Genomic DNA, 21,039 nt, shown 5'->3' with positions numbered 1-21,039 from the left:
ATCCACTGCGTAGATTCTGAGAAATTCACGTTTTATTATAAATTGAGTCAAAATTAATTGGTTTCATTGTTTTCTGGTATCAAAACTATGATAAAAGTACGGTAATCTAAAGCAATTGAGCTGTTGAGTACAACGATGCAAGGATTAGATCGATCCACTGCGTAGATTGGGAGAAATTCATTGGTTTCTTTGTTTACTGGTAACAAAACTATGATAAACGTACGGTAATCTAAAGCAATTGAGCTGTTGAGTACAACGATGCAAGGATCTGATCGATCCACTGCGTAGATTCGGAGAAATTCACGTTTTATTATAAATTGAGTCAAATTATATTGGTTTCTTTGTTTACTGGTAACAAAACTATGATAAACGTACGGTAATCTAAAGCAAATTGAGCTGTTGAGTACAACGGTGCAATGATCAGTTCGATCGACTGCGTAGATTATGAGAAATTCACGTTTTATTATGAATTGAGTCAATATCAAAGGTATTATTTGTTTACTGGTCTCAAGACTATGATAAACGTACGGTAATCTAAAGCAATTGAACTGTTGAGTATAACGGTGCAAGGATCAGTTCGATCGACTGCGTAGATTATGAGAAATCCACGTTTTATTATAAATTGAGTCAAATTATATTGGTTTCTTTGTTTACTGGTAACAATACTATGATAAACGTACGGTAATCTAAAGCAAATTGAGCTGTTGAGTACAACGGTGCAGGGATCAGTTCGATCGACTGCGTAGATTATGAGAAATTCACGTTTTATTATGAATTGAGTCAATAACAAGGTATTATTTGTTTACTAATATCAAACCTATGCTAAACGTACGGATAATCTAAAGCAAATTGAGCTGTTGAGTATAACGGTGCAAGGATCAGTTCGATCGACTGCGTAGATTATGAGAAATCCACGTTTTATTATAAATTGAGTCAAATTATATTGGTTTCTTTGTTTACTGGTAACAAAACTATGATAAACGTACGGTAATCTAACGCAACTCGAGATGTTGAGTACAACTATGCAAGGATTAGATCGATGCACCTCGTTTATTCAGAGAAATTCAGGTTTTATTATGAATTTTGTCAATATCAAAGGTGATCTATATTTACTGGTATCAAAACTATGATAAACGTACGGTAATCTAAAGCAATTGAGCTGTTGAGTACAACGGTGCAAGGATCGGATCGATGCACTGCGTAGATTCGGAGATATTCACGTTTTATTATAAATTGAGTCAAAATAAATTGGTTTCTTTGTTTGCTAATATCAACCCTGTGCTAAACGTACGGTAATCTAACGCAACTCGAGATGTTGAGTACAACTATGCAAGGATTATTAAGGAGTCAATAACAAGGTATTGTTTGTTTACTAATATCAAACCTATGCTAAACGTACGGATAATCTAAAGCAAATTGAGCCGTTGAGTACAACGGTGCAAGGATTACATCGATCCACTGCGTAGATTCGGAGAAATTCACGTTTTATTATAAATTGAGTCAAAATAAATTGGTTTCATTGTTTACTGGTATCAAGACTATGACAAACGTACGGTAATCTAACGCAACTTGAGCTGTTGAGTACAACAGTGCAAGTATCAGATAGATCCACTGCGTAGATTCGGAGAAATTCACGTTTTATTATAAATTGAGTCAAAATAAATTGGTTTCTTTGTTTACTGGTAACAAAACTATGATAAACGTACGGTAATCTAAAGCAAATTGAGCTGTTGAGTACAACGGTGCAAGGATCAGTTCGATCGACTGCGTAGATTATGAGAAATCCACGTTTTATTATAAATTGAGTCAAATTATATTGGTTTCTTTATTTACTGGTAACAATACTATGATAAACGTACGGTAATCTAAAGCAAATTGAGCTGTTGAGTACAACGGTGCAGGGATCAGTTCGATCGACTGCGTAGATTATGAGAAATTCACGTTTTATTATGAATTGAGTCAATAACAAGGTATTATTTGTTTACTAATATCAAACCTATGCTAAACGTACGGATAATCTAAAGCAAATTGAGCTGTTGAGTACATCGGTGCAAGGATTAGATCGATCCACTGCGTAGATTCTGAGAAATTCACGTTTTATTATAAATTGAGTCAAAATTAATTGGTTTCATTGTTTTCTGGTATCAAAACTATGATAAAAGTACGGTAATCTAAAGCAATTGAGCTGTTGAGTACAACGATGCAAGGATTAGATCGATCCACTGCGTAGATTGGGAGAAATTCATTGGTTTCTTTGTTTACTGGTAACAAAACTATGATAAACGTACGGTAATCTAAAGCAATTGAGCTGTTGAGTACAACGATGCAAGGATCTGATCGATCCACTGCGTAGATTCGGAGAAATTCACGTTTTATTATAAATTGAGTCAAATTATATTGGTTTCTTTGTTTACTGGTAACAAAACTATGATAAACGTACGGTAATCTAAAGCAAATTGAGCTGTTGAGTACAACGGTGCAATGATCAGTTCGATCGACTGCGTAGATTATGAGAAATTCACGTTTTATTATGAATTGAGTCAATATCAAAGGTATTATTTGTTTACTGGTCTCAAGACTATGATAAACGTACGGTAATCTAAAGCAATTGAACTGTTGAGTATAACGGTGCAAGGATCAGTTCGATCGACTGCGTAGATTATGAGAAATCCACGTTTTATTATAAATTGAGTCAAATTATATTGGTTTCTTTGTTTACTGGTAACAAAACTATGATAAACGTACGGTAATCTAAAGCAAATTGAGCTGTTGAGTACAACGGTGCAATGATCAGTTCGATCGACTGCGTAGATTATGAGAAATTCACGTTTTATTATGAATTGAGTCAATATCAAAGGTATTATTTGTTTACTGGTCTCAAGACTATGATAAACGTACGGTAATCTAAAGCAATTGAACTGTTGAGTATAACGGTGCAAGGATCAGTTCGATCGACTGCGTAGATTATGAGAAATCCACGTTTTATTATAAATTGAGTCAAATTATATTGGTTTCTTTGTTTACTGGTAACAATACTATGATAAACGTACGGTAATCTAAAGCAAATTGAGCTGTTGAGTACAACGGTGCAGGGATCAGTTCGATCGACTGCGTAGATTATGAGAAATTCACGTTTTATTATGAATTGAGTCAATAACAAGGTATTATTTGTTTACTAATATCAAACCTATGCTAAACGTACGGATAATCTAAAGCAAATTGAGCTGTTGAGTACAACGGTGCAAGGATTAGATCGATCCACTGCGTAGATTATGAGAAATTCACGTTTTATTATAAATTGAGTCACAATAAATTAGTTTCTTGGTTTACTGGTATCAATACTATGATAAACGTACGGTAATCTAAAGCAAATTGAGCTGTTGAGTACAACGGTGCAATGATCAGTTCGATCGACTGCGTAGATTATGAGAAATTCACGTTTTATTATGAATTGAGTCAATATCAAAGGTATTATTTGTTTACTGGTCTCAAGACTATGATAAACGTACGGTAATCTAAAGCAATTGAACTGTTGAGTATAACGGTGCAAGGATCAGTTCGATCGACTGCGTAGATTATGAGAAATCCACGTTTTATTATAAATTGAGTCAAATTATATTGGTTTCTTTGTTTACTGGTAACAAAACTATGATAAACGTACGGTAATCTAAAGCAAATTGAGCTGTTGAGTACAACGGTGCAATGATCAGTTCGATCGACTGCGTAGATTATGAGAAATTCACGTTTTATTATGAATTGAGTCAATATCAAAGGTATTATTTGTTTACTGGTCTCAAGACTATGATAAACGTACGGTAATCTAAAGCAATTGAACTGTTGAGTATAACGGTGCAAGGATCAGTTCGATCGACTGCGTAGATTATGAGAAATCCACGTTTTATTATAAATTGAGTCAAATTATATTGGTTTCTTTGTTTACTGGTAACAATACTATGATAAACGTACGGTAATCTAAAGCAAATTGAGCTGTTGAGTACAACGGTGCAGGGATCAGTTCGATCGACTGCGTAGATTATGAGAAATTCACGTTTTATTATGAATTGAGTCAATAACAAGGTATTATTTGTTTACTAATATCAAACCTATGCTAAACGTACGGATAATCTAAAGCAAATTGAGCTGTTGAGTACAACGATGCAAGGATTAGATCGATCCACTGCGTAGATTGGGAGAAATTCATTGGTTTCTTTGTTTACTGGTAACAAAACTATGATAAACGTACGGTAATCTAAAGCAATTGAGCTGTTGAGTACAACGATGCAAGGATCTGATCGATCCACTGCGTAGATTCGGAGAAATTCACGTTTTATTATAAATTGAGTCAAATTATATTGGTTTCTTTGTTTACTGGTAACAAAACTATGATAAACGTACGGTAATCTAAAGCAAATTGAGCTGTTGAGTACAACGGTGCAATGATCAGTTCGATCGACTGCGTAGATTATGAGAAATTCACGTTTTATTATGAATTGAGTCAATATCAAAGGTATTATTTGTTTACTGGTCTCAAGACTATGATAAACGTACGGTAATCTAAAGCAATTGAACTGTTGAGTATAACGGTGCAAGGATCAGTTCGATCGACTGCGTAGATTATGAGAAATCCACGTTTTATTATAAATTGAGTCAAATTATATTGGTTTCTTTGTTTACTGGTAACAAAACTATGATAAACGTACGGTAATCTAAAGCAAATTGAGCTGTTGAGTACAACGGTGCAATGATCAGTTCGATCGACTGCGTAGATTATGAGAAATTCACGTTTTATTATGAATTGAGTCAATATCAAAGGTATTATTTGTTTACTGGTCTCAAGACTATGATAAACGTACGGTAATCTAAAGCAATTGAACTGTTGAGTATAACGGTGCAAGGATCAGTTCGATCGACTGCGTAGATTATGAGAAATCCACGTTTTATTATAAATTGAGTCAAATTATATTGGTTTCTTTGTTTACTGGTAACAATACTATGATAAACGTACGGTAATCTAAAGCAAATTGAGCTGTTGAGTACAACGGTGCAGGGATCAGTTCGATCGACTGCGTAGATTATGAGAAATTCACGTTTTATTATGAATTGAGTCAATAACAAGGTATTATTTGTTTACTAATATCAAACCTATGCTAAACGTACGGATAATCTAAAGCAAATTGAGCTGTTGAGTACAACGGTGCAAGGATTAGATCGATCCACTGCGTAGATTATGAGAAATTCACGTTTTATTATAAATTGAGTCACAATAAATTAGTTTCTTGGTTTACTGGTATCAATACTATGATAAACGTACGGTAATCTAACGCAACTCGAGATGTTGAGTACAACTATGCAAGCATTAGATCGATGCACCTCGTTTATTCAGAGAAATTCAGGTTTTGTTATGAATTGACTCAATTTCAAAGGTGTTCTTTGTTTACTGGTATCAAGACTATGATAAACGTACGGTAATCTAACGCAATTGTGCTGTTGAGTACAACGGTGCAAGGATCAGATAGATCCACTGTGTAGATAATGATAAATTCAAGTTTTATTATAAATTGAGTCAAAATAAATTGGTTTCTTTGTTTACTGGTATCAAAACTATGATATACGTACGGTAATCTAAAGCAAATTGAGCTGTTGAGTACAACGGTGCAAGGATCAGTTCGATCGACTGCGTAGATTATGAGAAATTCACGTTTTATTATAAATTGAGTCAAAATAAATTGGTTTCTTTGTTTACTGGTATCAATACTATGATAAACGTACGGTAATCTAACGCAACTCGAGATGTTGAGTACAACTATGCAAGGATTAGATCGATGCACCTCGTTTATTCAAAGAAATTCAGGTTTTATTATGAATTTTGTCAATATCAAAGGTGATCTATGTTTACTGGTATCAAGACTATGATAAACGTACGGTAATCTAACGCAACTGGAGCTGTTGAGTACAACGGTGCAAGTATCAGATAGATCCACTGCGTAGATTCGGAGAAATTCACGTTTTATTATAAATTGAGTCAAAATAAATTGGTTTCATTGTTTACTGGTATCAAGACTATGACAAACGTACGGTAATCTAACGCAACTTGAGCTGTTGAGTACAACAGTGCAAGTATCAGATAGATCCACTGCGTAGATTCGGAGAAATTCACGTTTTATTATAAATTGAGTCAAAATAAAATGGTTTCTTTGTTTACTGGTAACAAACCTATGATAAACGTACGGTAATCTAAAGCAAATTGAGCTGTTGAGTACAACGGTGCAAGGATCAGTTCGATCGACTGCGTAGATTATGAGAAATTCACGTTTTATTATGAATTGAGTCAATATCAAAGGTATTATTTGTTTACTGGTCTCAAGACTATGATAAACGTACGGTAATCTAAAGCAATTGAACTGTTGAGTACAACGGTGCAAGGATCAGTTCGATCGACTGCGTAGATTGGGAGAAATTCATTGGTTTCTTTGTTTACTGGTAACAAAACTATGATAAACGTACGGTAATCTAAAGCAATTGAGCTGTTGAGTACAACGATGCAAGGATCAGATCGATCCACTGCGTAGATTATGAGAAATTCACGTTTTATTATAAATTGAGTCACAATAAATTGGTTTCTTGGTTTACTGGTATCAATACTATGATAAACGTACGGTAATCTAACGCAACTCGAGATGTTGAGTACAACTATGCAAGGATTAGATCGATGCACCTCGTTTATTCAGAGAAATTCAGGTTTTATTATGAATTGTGTCAATATCAAAGGTGATCTATGTTTACTGGTATCAAAACTATGATAAACGTACGGTAATCTAAAGCAATTGAGCTGTTGAGTACAACGGTGCAAGGATCGGATAGAGGCACTGCGTAGATTCGGAGATATTCACATTTTATTATAAATTGAGTCAAAATAAATTGGTTTCTTTGTTTGCTAATATCAACCCTATGCTAAACGTACGGTAATCTAACGCAACTCGAGATGTTGAGTACAACTATGCAAGGATTATTAAGGAGTCAATAACAAGGTATTGTTTGTTTACTAATATCAAACCTATGCTAAACGTACGGATAATCTAAAGCAAATTGAGCTGTTGAGTACAACGGTGCAAGGATTACATCGATCCACTGCGTAGATTCGGAGAAATTCACGTTTTATTATAAATTGAGTCAAATTATATTGGTTTCTTTGTTTACTGGTATCAATACTATGATAAACGTACGGTAATCTAACGCAACTCGAGATGTTGAGTACAACTATGCAAGGATTAGATCGATGCACCTCGTTTATTCAGAGAAATTCAGGTTTTATTATGAATTTTGTCAATATCAAAGGTGATCTATATTTACTGGTATCAAAACTATGATAAACGTACGGTAATCTAAAGCAATTGAGCTGTTGAGTACAACGGTGCAAGGATCGGATCGATGCACTGCGTAGATTCGGAGATATTCACGTTTTATTATAAATTGAGTCAAAATAAATTGGTTTCTTTGTTTGCTAATATCAACCCTGTGCTAAACGTACGGTAATCTAACGCAACTCGAGATGTTGAGTACAACTATGCAAGGATTATTAAGGAGTCAATAACAAGGTATTGTTTGTTTACTAATATCAAACCTATGCTAAACGTACGGATAATCTAAAGCAAATTGAGCTGTTGAGTACAACGGTGCAAGGATTAGATCGATCCACTGCGTAGATTATGAGTAATTCACGTTTTATTATGAATTGAGTCAATATCAAAGGTATTATTTGTTTACTGGTATCAAGACTATGCTAAACGTACGGTAATCTAAAGCAATTGAGCTGTTGAGTACAACGGTGCAAGGATCTGATCGATCCACTGCGTAGATTCGGAGAAATTCACGTTTTATTATAAATTGAGTCAAAATTAATTGGTTTCTTTGTTTTCTGGTATCAAAACTATAATAAAAGTACGGTAATCTAAAGCAATTGAGCTGTTGAGTACAACGATGCAAGGATCAGATCGATCCACTGCGTAGATTATGAGAAATTCACGTTTTATTATAAATTGAGTCAATAACAAGGTATTATTTGTTTACTAATATCAAACCTATGCTAAACGTACGTATAATCTAAAGCAAATTGAGCTGTTGAGTACAACAGTGCAAGTATCAGATAGATCCACTGCGTAGATTCGGAGAAATTCACGTTTTATTATAAATTGAGTCAAAATAAATTGGTTTCTTTGTTTACTGGTATCAATACTATGATAAACGTACGGTAATCTAAAGCAATTGAGCTGTTGAGTACAACGATGCAAGGATCAGTTCGATCGACTGCGTAGATTATGAGAAATCCACGTTTTATTATAAATTGAGTCAAATTATATTGGTTTCTTTGTTTACTGGTAACAAAACTATGATAAACGTACGGTAATCTAAAGCAATTGAGCTGTTGAGTACAACGATGCAAGGATCAGTTCGATCGACTGCGTAGATTATGAGAAATCCACGTTTTATTATAAATTGAGTCAAAATTAATTGGTTTCTTTGTTTTCTGGTATCAAAACTATAATAAAAGTACGGTAATCTAAAGCAATTGAGCTGTTGATTACAACGGTGCAAGGATCAGTTCGATCGACTGCGTAGATTATGAGAAATCCACGTTTTATTATAAATTGAGTCAAATTATATTGGTTTCTTTGTTTACAGGTAACAAAACTATGATAAACGTACGGTAATCTAAAGCAATTGAGCTGTTGAGTACAACGATGCAAGGATCAGTTCGATCGACTGCGTAGATTATGAGAAATCCACGTTTTATTATAAATTGAGTCAAAATTAATTGGTTTCTTTGTTTTCTGGTATCAAAACTATAATAAAAGTACGGTAATCTAAAGCAATTGAGCTGTTGAGTACAACGATGCAAGGATCAGATCGATCCACTGCGTAGATTATGAGAAATTCACGTTTTATTATAAATTGAGTCAATAACAAGGTATTATTTGTTTACTAATATCAAACCTATGCTAAACGTACGTATAATCTAAAGCAAATTGAGCTGTTGAGTACAACGGTGCAAGTATCAGATAGATCCACTGCGTAGATTCGGAGAAATTCACGTTTTATTATAAATTGAGTCAAAATAAATTGGTTTCTTTGTTTACTGGTATCAAGACTATGACAAACGTACGGTAATCTAACGCAACTTGAGCTGTTGAGTACAACAGCGCAAGTATCAGATAGATCCACTGCGTAGATTCGGAGAAATTCACGTTTTATTATAAATTGAGTCAAAATAAATTGGTTTCTTTGTTTACTGGTATCAAGACTATGACAAACGTACGGTAATCTAACGCAACTTGAGATGTCGAGTACAACTATGCAAGGATTAGATCGATGCACCTCGTTTATTCAGAGAAATTCAGGTTTTATTATGAATTTTGTCAATATCAAAGGTGATCTATGTTTACTGGTATCAAAACTATGATAAACGTACGGTAATCTAAAGCAATTGAGCTGTTGAGTACAACGGTGCAAGGATCGGATCGATGCACTGCGTAGATTCGGAGATATTCACGTTTTATTATAAATTGAGTCAAAATAAATTGGTTTCTTTGTTTGGTAATATCAACCCTATGCTAAACGTACGGTAATCTAACGCAACTCGAGATGTTGAGTACAACTATGCAAGGATTATTAAGGAGTCAATAACAAGGTATTGTTTGTTTACTAATATCAAACCTATGCTAAACGTACGGATAATCTAAAGCAAATTGAGCTGTTGAGTACAACAGTGCAAGTATCAGATAGATCCACTGCGTAGATTCGGAGAAATTCACGTTTTATTATAAATTGAGTCAAAATAAATTGGTTTCTTTGTTTACTGGTATCAATACTATGATAAACGTACGGTAATCTAACGCAACTCGAGATGTTGAGTACAACTATGCAAGGATTATTAAGGAGTCAATAACAAGGTATTGTTTGTTTACTGGTATCAAGACTATCCTAACGTACGGTAATCTAAAGCAATTGAGCTGCTGAGTACAACGGTGCAAGGATCTGATCGATCCACTGCGTAGATTCGGAGAAATTCACGTTTTATTATAAATTGAGTCAAATTATATTGGTTTCTTTGTTTACTGGTAACAAAACTATGATAAACGTACGGTAATCTAAAGCAAATTGAGCTGTTGAGTACAACGGTGCAAGGATCAGTTCGATCGACTGCGTAGATTATGAGAAATCCACGTTTTATTATAAATTGAGTCAAATTATATTGGTTTCTTTGTTTACTGGTAACAAAACTATGATAAACGTACGGTAATCTAAAGCAATTGAGCTGTTGAGTACAACGATGCAAGGATCAGTTCGATCGACTGCGTAGATTATGAGAAATCCACGTTTTATTATAAATTGAGTCAAAATTAATTGGTTTCTTTGTTTTCTGGTATCAAAACTATAGTATCTCAAACCAATGGGCTTAAAACCAATTACTCCACGCTTCCATAGTGTAATAATTTATTTTAGGATAACGTAGGAAAATCGGAGGTAGGCGAGCCAAACGAGAAGTAAATCTAATGTGCACCAATCCCAGTGCCCTAGACCCCATAATTATGATAATTTATTATAAAAACATGTCGGCACATTGAAAGAAGGCAATTAAAGCAAAATCTCGACCGAAAATACCCAAACCAACGTACCCCATGCTCCCCAAGTCGGCACGTCGAAGGAAGGCAAGCAAATCGAGAAATAAATGTAAACCCAAAATATTTGAACCAGAGTATCCTACGCTTCCCGGATATGATAATTTATTTCAAAACCACATAGGCGCATTAGTGGAAGACAAGCAAAGCTAGGATAGTATCTCAAACCAATGGGCATAAAACCAATTACTCCACGCTTCCCTAGTGTAATATTATATTTTAAGATAACGTAGGTAAATTAGAGGTAGGTGATCCAAGCGAGAAGTAAATCTAAATGCAATGTGCACAAATCCCAGTACCCTACACCCCATTATTGTGATAATTTATTATAAAAACATGTCGGCACATTGAAAGAAGGCAATTAATGCAAAATCTCGACCGAAAATACCCAAACCAACGTACCCCATGCTCCCCAAGTCGGCACATCGAAGGAAGGCAAGTAAATTGAGAAATAAATGTAAACCCAAAATATTTGAACCAGAGTATCCTACGCTTCCCGGATATGATTATTTATTTCAAAAACACATTGGCGCATTAGAGGAACGCGAGCAAAGCTAGGATAGTATCTCAAACCAATGGGCATAAAACCAATTACTCCACGCTTCCTCTAGTGTAATAATATATTTTAAGATAACGTAGGTAAATCAGAGGTACGTGATCCAAGCGAGAAGTAAATCTAAATGCAATATGCACAAATCCCAGTACCCTACACCCCATAATTGTGATAATTTATTATAAAAATATGTCGGCACATTGAAAGAAGGCAATTAAAGCAAAATCTCGACCGAAAATACCCAAACCAACGTACCCCATGCTCCCCAAGTCGGCACATCGAAGGTAGGCAAGCAAATCGAGAAATAAGTGTAAATCCAAAATATTTGAACCAGAGTATCCTACGCTTCCCGGATATTATAATTTATTTCAAAACCACATAGGCGCATTAGAGGAACGCGAGCAAAGCTAGGATTGTATCTCAAACCAATGGGCATAAAACCAACTACTCCACGCTTCCCTAGTGTAATAATTGATTGTAAGATAAAGTAGGTAAATCGGAGGTAAGCGAGCCAAGCGAGAAGTAAATCTAAATGCAATGTGTACAAATCCCAGTACCCTACACCCCATAATTGTGATAATTTATTATAAAAATATGTCGGCACATTGAAAGAAGGCAATTAAAGCAAAATCTCGACCGAAAATACCCAAACCAACGTACCCCATGCTCCCCAAGTCGGCACATCGAAGGTAGGCAAGCAAATCGAGAAATAAGTGTAAATCCAAAATATTTGAACCAGAGTATCCTACGCTTCCCGGATATTATAATTTATTTCAAAACCACATAGGCGCATTAGAGGAACGCGAGCAAAGCTAGGATTGTATCTCAAACCAATGGGCATAAAACCAACTACTCCACGCTTCCCTAGTGTAATAATTGATTGTAAGATAAAGTAGGTAAATCGGAGGTAAGCGAGCCAAGCGAGAAGTAAATCTAAATGCAATGTGTACAAATCCCAGTGCCTTACACCCCATAATTGTGATAATTTATTATAAAAATATGTCGGCACATTGAAAGAAGGCAATTAAAGCAAAATCTCGACCGAAAATACCCAAACCAACGTACCCCATGCTCCCCAAGTCGGCACATCGAAGGTAGGCAAGCAAATCGAGAAATAAGTGTAAATCCAAAATATTTGAACCAGAGTATCCTACGCTTCCCGGATATTATAATTTATTTCAAAACCACATAGGCGCATTAGAGGAACGCGAGCAAAGTTAGGATTGTATCTCAAACCAATGGGCATAAAACCAACTACTCCACGCTTCCCTAGTGTAATAATTGATTGTAAGATAAAGTAGGTAAATCGGAGGTAAGCGAGCCAAGCGAGAAGTAAATCTAAATGCAATGTGTACAAATCCCAGTACCCTACACCCCATAATTGTGATAATTTATTATAAAAATATGTCGGCACATTGAAAGAAGGCAATTAAAGCAAAATCTCGACCGAAAATACCCAAACCAACGTACCCCATGCTCCCCAAGTCGGCACATCGAAGGTAGGCAAGCAAATCGAGAAATAAGTGTAAATCCAAAATATTTGAACCAGAGTATCCTACGCTTCCCGGATATTATAATTTATTTCAAAACCACATAGGCGCATTAGAGGAACGCGAGCAAAGCTAGGATCGTATCTCAAACCAATGGGCATAAAACCAACTACTCCACGCTTCCCTAGTGTAATAATTGATTGTAAGATAAAGTAGGTAAATCGGAGGTAAGCGAGACAAGCGAGAAGTAAATCTAAATGCAATGTGTACAAATCCCAGTGCCTTACACCCCATAATTGTGATAATTTATTATAAAAATATGTCGGCACATTGAAAGAAGGCAATTAAAGCAAAATCTCGACCGAAAATACCCAAACCAACGTACCCCATGCTCCCCAAGTCGGCACATCGAAGGAAGGGAAGTAAATCGAGAAATAAATGTAAACCCAAAATATTTGAACCAGAGTATCCTACGCTTCCCGGATATGATTATTTATTTCAAAAACACATAGGCGCATTAGAGGAACGCGAGCAAAGCTAGGATAGTATCTCAAACCAATGGGCATAAAACCAATTACTCCACGCTTCCCTACTGTAATAATATATTTTAAGATAACGTAGGTAAATCAGAGGTACGTGATCCAAGCGAGAAGTAAATCTAAATGCAATATGCACAAATCCCAGTACCCTACACCCCATAATTGTGATAATTTATTATAAAAATATGTCGGCACATTGAAAGAAGGCAATTAAAGCAAAATCTCGACCGAAAATACCCAAACCAACGTACCCCATGCTCCCCAAGTCGGCACATCGAAGGTAGGCAAGCAAATCGAGAAATAAGTGTAAATCCAAAATATTTGAACCAGAGTATCCTACGCTTCCCGGATATTATAATTTATTTCAAAACCACATAGGCGCATTAGAGGAACGCGAGCAAAGCTAGGATTGTATCTCAAACCAATGGGCATAAAACCAACTACTCCACGCTTCCCTAGTGTAATAATTGATTGTAAGATAAAGTAGGTAAATCGGAGGTAAGCGAGCCAAGCGAGAAGTAAATCTAAATGCAATGTGTACAAATCCCAGTACCCTACACCCCATAATTGTGATAAGTTATTATAAAAACATGTCGGCACATTGAAAGAAGGCAATAAAAGCAAAATCTCGACGGAAAATACCCAAACCAACGTACCCCATGCTCCCCAAGTCGGCACATCGAAGGAAGGCAAGCAAATCGAGAAATAAATGTAAACCCAAAATATTTGAACCAGAGTATCCTACGCTTCCCGGATATGATTATTTATTTCAAAAACACATAGGCGCATTAGAGGAACGCGAGCCAAGCTAGGATAGTATCTCAAACCAATGGGCATAAAACCAATTACTCCACGCTTCCCTAGTGTAATAATATATTTTAAGATAACGTAGGTAAATCAGAGGTACGTGATCCAAGCGAGAAGTAAATCTAAATGCAATATGCACAAATCCCAGTACCCTACACCCCATAATTGTGATAATTTATTATAAAAATATGTCGGCACATTGAAAGAAGGCAATTAAAGCAAAATCTCGACCGAAAATACCCAAACCAACGTACCCCATGCTCCCCAAGTCGGCACATCGAAGGAAGGCAAGCAAATCGAGAAATAAATGTAAACCCAAAATATTTGAACCAGAGTATCCTACGCTTCCCGGATATGATTATTTATTTCAAAAACACATAGGCGCATTAGAGGAACGCGAGCAAAGCTAGGATAGTATCTCAAACCAATGGGCATAAAACCAATTACTCCACGCTTCCCTAGTGTAATAATATATTTTAAGATAACGTAGGTAAATCAGAGGTACGTGATCCAAGCGAGAAGTAAATCTAAATGCAATATGCACAAATCCCAGTACCCTACACCCCATAATTGTGATAATTTATTATAAAAATATGTCGGCACATTGAAAGAAGGCAATTAAAGCAAAATCTCGACCGAAAATACCCAAACCAACGTACCCCATGCTCCCCAAGTCGGCACATCGAAGGTAGGCAAGCAAATCGAGAAATAAGTGTAAATCCAAAATATTTGAACCAGAGTATCCTACGCTTCCCGGATATTATAATTTATTTCAAAACCACATAGGCGCATTAGAGGAACGCGAGCAAAGCTAGGATTGTATCTCAAACCAATGGGCATAAAACCAACTACTCCACGCTTCCCTAGTGTAATAATTGATTGTAAGATAAAGTAGGTAAATCGGAGGTAAGCGAGCCAAGCGAGAAGTAAATCTAAATGCAATGTGTACAAATCCCAGTGCCTTACACCCCATAATTGTGATAATTTATTATAAAAATATGTCGGCACATTGAAAGAAGGCAATTAAAGCAAAATCTCGACCGAAAATACCCAAACCAACGTACCCCATGCTCCCCAAGTCGGCACATCGAAGGTAGGCAAGCAAATCGAGAAATAAGTGTAAATCCAAAATATTTGATCCAGAGTATCCTACGCTTCCCGGATATTATAATTTATTTCAAAACCACATAGGCGCATTAGAGGAACGCGAGCAAAGTTAGGATTGTATCTCAAACCAATGGGCATAAAACCAACTACTCCACGCTTCCCTAGTGTAATAATTGATTGTAAGATAAAGTAGGTAAATCGGAGGTAAGCGAGCCAAGCGAGAAGTAAATCTAAATGCAATGTGTACAAATCCCAGTACCCTACACCCCATAATTGTGATAATTTATTATAAAAATATGTCGGCACATTGAAAGAAGGCAATTAAAGCAAAATCTCGACCGAAAATACCCAAACCAACGTACCCCATGCTCCCCAAGTCGGCACATCGAAGGTAGGCAAGCAAATCGAGAAATAAGTGTAAATCCAAAATATTTGAACCAGAGTATCCTACGCTTCCCGGATATTATAATTTATTTCAAAACCACATAGGCGCATTAGAGGAACGCGAGCAAAGTTAGGATTGTATCTCAAACCAATGGGCATAAAACCAACTACTCCACGCTTCCCTAGTGTAATAATTGATTGTAAGATAAAGTAGGTAAATCGGAGGTAAGCGAGCCAAGCGAGAAGTAAATCTAAATGCAATGTGTACAAATCCCAGTACCCTACACCCCATAATTGTGATAATTTATTATAAAAATATGTCGGCACATTGAAAGAAGGCAATTAAAGCAAAATCTCGACCGAAAATACCCAAACCAACGTACCCCATGCTCCCCAAGTCGGCACATCGAAGGTAGGCAAGCAAATCGAGAAATAAGTGTAAATCCAAAATATTTGAACCAGAGTATCCTACGCTTCCCGGATATTATAATTTATTTCAAAACCACATAGGCGCATTAGAGGAACGCGAGCAAAGCTAGGATCGTATCTCAAACCAATGGGCATAAAACCAACTACTCCACGCTTCCCTAGTGTAATAATTGATTGTAAGATAAAGTAGGTAAATCGGAGGTAAGCGAGACAAGCGAGAAGTAAATCTAAATGCAATGTGTACAAATCCCAGTGCCTTACACCCCATAATTGTGATAATTTATTATAAAAATATGTCGGCACATTGAAAGAAGGCAATTAAAGCAAAATCTCGACCGAAAATACCCAAACCAACGTACCCCATGCTCCCCAAGTCGGCACATCGAAGGAAGGGAAGTAAATCGAGAAATAAATGTAAACCCAAAATATTTGAACCAGAGTATCCTACGCTTCCCGGATATGATTATTTATTTCAAAAACACATAGGCGCATTAGAGGAACGCGAGCAAAGCTAGGATAGTATCTCAAACCAATGGGCATAAAACCAATTACTCCACGCTTCCCTACTGTAATAATATATTTTAAGATAACGTAGGTAAATCAGAGGTACGTGATCCAAGCGAGAAGTAAATCTAAATGCAATATGCACAAATCCCAGTACCCTACACCCCATAATTGTGATAATTTATTATAAAAATATGTCGGCACATTGAAAGAAGGCAATTAAAGCAAAATCTCGACCGAAAATACCCAAACCAACGTACCCCATGCTCCCCAAGTCGGCACATCGAAGGTAGGCAAGCAAATCGAGAAATAAGTGTAAATCCAAAATATTTGAACCAGAGTATCCTACGCTTCCCGGATATTATAATTTATTTCAAAACCACATAGGCGCATTAGAGGAACGCGAGCAAAGCTAGGATTGTATCTCAAACCAATGGGCATAAAACCAACTACTCCACGCTTCCCTAGTGTAATAATTGATTGTAAGATAAAGTAGGTAAATCGGAGGTAAGCGAGCCAAGCGAGAAGTAAATCTAAATGCAATGTGTACAAATCCCAGTACCCTACACCCCATAATTGTGATAAGTTATTATAAAAACATGTCGGCACATTGAAAGAAGGCAATAAAAGCAAAATCTCGACGGAAAATACCCAAACCAACGTACCCCATGCTCCCCAAGTCGGCACATCGAAGGAAGGCAAGCAAATCGAGAAATAAATGTAAACCCAAAATATTTGAACCAGAGTATCCTACGCTTCCCGGATATGATTATTTATTTCAAAAACACATAGGCGCATTAGAGGAACGCGAGCCAAGCTAGGATAGTATCTCAAACCAATGGGCATAAAACCAATTACTCCACGCTTCCCTAGTGTAATAATATATTTTAAGATAACGTAGGTAAATCAGAGGTACGTGATCCAAGCGAGAAGTAAATCTAAATGCAATATGCACAAATCCCAGTACCCTACACCCCATAATTGTGATAATTTATTATAAAAATATGTCGGCACATTGAAAGAAGGCAATTAAAGCAAAATCTCGACCGAAAATACCCAAACCAACGTACCCCATGCTCCCCAAGTCGGCACATCGAAGGAAGGCAAGCAAATCGAGAAATAAATGTAAACCCAAAATATTTGAACCAGAGTATCCTACGCTTCCCGGATATGATTATTTATTTCAAAAACACATAGGCGCATTAGAGGAACGCGAGCAAAGCTAGGATAGTATCTCAAACCAATGGGCATAAAACCAATTACTCCACGCTTCCCTAGTGTAATAATATATTTTAAGATAACGTAGGTAAATCAGAGGTACGTGATCCAAGCGAGAAGTAAATCTAAATGCAATATGCACAAATCCCAGTACCCTACACCCCATAATTGTGATAATTTATTATAAAAATATGTCGGCACATTGAAAGAAGGCAATTAAAGCAAAATCTCGACCGAAAATACCCAAACCAACGTACCCCATGCTCCCCAAGTCGGCACATCGAAGGTAGGCAAGCAAATCGAGAAATAAGTGTAAATCCAAAATATTTGAACCAGAGTATCCTACGCTTCCCGGATATTATAATTTATTTCAAAACCACATAGGCGCATTAGAGGAACGCGAGCAAAGCTAGGATTGTATCTCAAACCAATGGGCATAAAACCAACTACTCCACGCTTCCCTAGTGTAATAATTGATTGTAAGATAAAGTAGGTAAATCGGAGGTAAGCGAGCCAAGCGAGAAGTAAATCTAAATGCAATGTGTACAAATCCCAGTGCCTTACACCCCATAATTGTGATAATTTATTATAAAAATATGTCGGCACATTGAAAGAAGGCAATTAAAGCAAAATCTCGACCGAAAATACCCAAACCAACGTACCCCATGCTCCCCAAGTCGGCACATCGAAGGTAGGCAAGCAAATCGAGAAATAAGTGTAAATCCAAAATATTTGAACCAGAGTATCCTACGCTTCCCGGATATTATAATTTATTTCAAAACCACATAGGCGCATTAGAGGAACGCGAGCAAAGTTAGGATTGTATCTCAAACCAATGGGCATAAAACCAACTACTCCACGCTTCCCTAGTGTAATAATTGATTGTAAGATAAAGTAGGTAAATCGGAGGTAAGCGAGCCAAGCGAGAAGTAAATCTAAATGCAATGTGTACAAATCCCAGTACCCTACACCCCATAATTGTGATAATTTATTATAAAAATATGTCGGCACATTGAAAGAAGGCAATTAAAGCAAAATCTCGACCGAAAATACCCAAACCAACGTACCCCATGCTCCCCAAGTCGGCACATCGAAGGTAGGCAAGCAAATCGAGAAATAAGTGTAAATCCAAAATATTTGAACCAGAGTATCCTACGCTTCCCGGATATTATAATTTATTTCAAAACCACATAGGCGCATTAGAGGAACGCGAGCAAAGCTAGGATTGTATCTCAAACCAATGGGCATAAAACCAACTACTCCACGCTTCCCTAGTGTAATAATTGATTGTAAGATAAAGTAGGTAAATCGGAGGTAAGCGAGACAAGCGAGAAGTAAATCTAAATGCAATGTGTACAAATCCCAGTGCCTTACACCCCATAATTGTGATAATTTATTATAAAAATATGTCGGCACATTGAAAGAAGGCAATTAAAGCAAAATCTCGACCGAAAATACCCAAACCAACGTACCCCATGCTCCCCAAGTCGGCACATCGAAGGAAGGGAAGTAAATCGAGAAATAAATGTAAACCCAAAATATTTGAACCAGAGTATCCTACGCTTCCCGGATATGATTATTTATTTCAAAAACACATAGGCGCATTAGAGGAACGCGAGCAAAGCTAGGATAGTATCTCAAACCAATGGGCATAAAACCAATTACTCCACGCTTCCCTACTGTAATAATATATTTTAAGATAACGTAGGTAAATCAGAGGTACGTGATCCAAGCGAGAAGTAAATCTAAATGCAATATGCACAAATCCCAGTACCCTACACCCCATAATTGTGATAATTTATTATAAAAATATGTCGGCACATTGAAAGAAGGCAATTAAAGCAAAATCTCGACCGAAAATACCCAAACCAACGTACCCCATGCTCCCCAAGTCGGCACATCGAAGGTAGGCAAGCAAATCGAGAAATAAGTGTAAATCCAAAATATTTGAACCAGAGTATCCTACGCTTCCCGGATATTATAATTTATTTCAAAACCACATAGGCGCATTAGAGGAACGCGAGCAAAGCTAGGATTGTATCTCAAACCAATGGGCATAAAACCAACTACTCCACGCTTCCCTAGTGTAATAATTGATTGTAAGATAAAGTAGGTAAATCGGAGGTAAGCGAGCCAAGCGAGAAGTAAATCTAAATGCAATGTGTACAAATCCCAGTACCCTACACCCCATAATTGTGATAAGTTATTATAAAAACATGTCGGCACATTGAAAGAAGGCAATAAAAGCAAAATCTCGACCGAAAATACCCAAACCAACGTACCCCATGCTCCCCAAGTCGGCACATCGAAGGTAGGCAAGTAAATCGAGAAATAAATATAAACCCAAAATATTCGAACCAGAATATCCTACGCTTCCCGGATATGATTATTTATTTCAAAAACACATAGGCGCATTAGAGGAACGCGAGCAAAGCTAGGATAGTATCTCAAACCAATGGGCATAAAACCAATTACTCCACGCTTCCCTAGTGTAATAATATATTTTAAGATAACGTAGGTAAATCAGAGGTACGTGATCCAAGCGAGAAGTAAATCTAAATGCAATATGCACAAATCCCAGTACCCTACACCCCATAATTGTGATAATTTATTATAAAAATATGTCGGCACATTGAAAGAAGGCAATTAAAGCAAAATCTCGACCGAAAATACCCAAACCAACGTACCCCATGCTCCCCAAGTCGGCACATCGAAGGAAGGCAAGCAAATCGAGAAATAAATGTAAACCCAAAATATTTGAACCAGAGTATCCTACGCTTCCCGGATATGATAATTTATTTCAAAACCACATAAGCGCATTAGTGGAAGACAAGCAAAGCTAGGATAGTATCTCAAACCAATGGGCATAAAACCAATTACTCCACGCTTCCCTAGTGTAATATTATATTTTAAGATAACGTAGGTAAATTAGAGGTAGGTGATCCAAGCGAGAAGTAAATCTAAATGCAATGTGCACAAATCCCAGTACCCTACACCCCATTATTGTGATAATTTATTATAAAAACATGTCGGCACATTGAAAGAAGGCAATTAATGCAAAATCTCGACCGAAAATACCCAAACCAACGTACCCCATGCTCCCCAAGTCGGCACATCGAAGGAAGGCAAGTAAATCGAGAAATAAATGTAAACCCAAAATATTCGAACCAGAATATCCTACGCTTCCCGGATATGATTATTTATTTCAAAAACACATAGGCGCATTAGAGGAACGCGAGCAAAGCTAGGATAGTATCTCAAACCAATGGGCATAAAACCAATTACTCCACGCTTCCCTAGTGTAATAATATATTTTAAGATAACGTAGGTAA

Source organism: Nasonia vitripennis, unplaced genomic scaffold (genome assembly GCF_009193385.2).
Source record: "Nasonia vitripennis strain AsymCx unplaced genomic scaffold, Nvit_psr_1.1 unplaced0174, whole genome shotgun sequence".
Lineage (NCBI taxonomy): Eukaryota > Metazoa > Arthropoda > Insecta > Hymenoptera > Pteromalidae > Nasonia > Nasonia vitripennis.
This window is presented reverse-complemented; position numbering follows the sequence as displayed.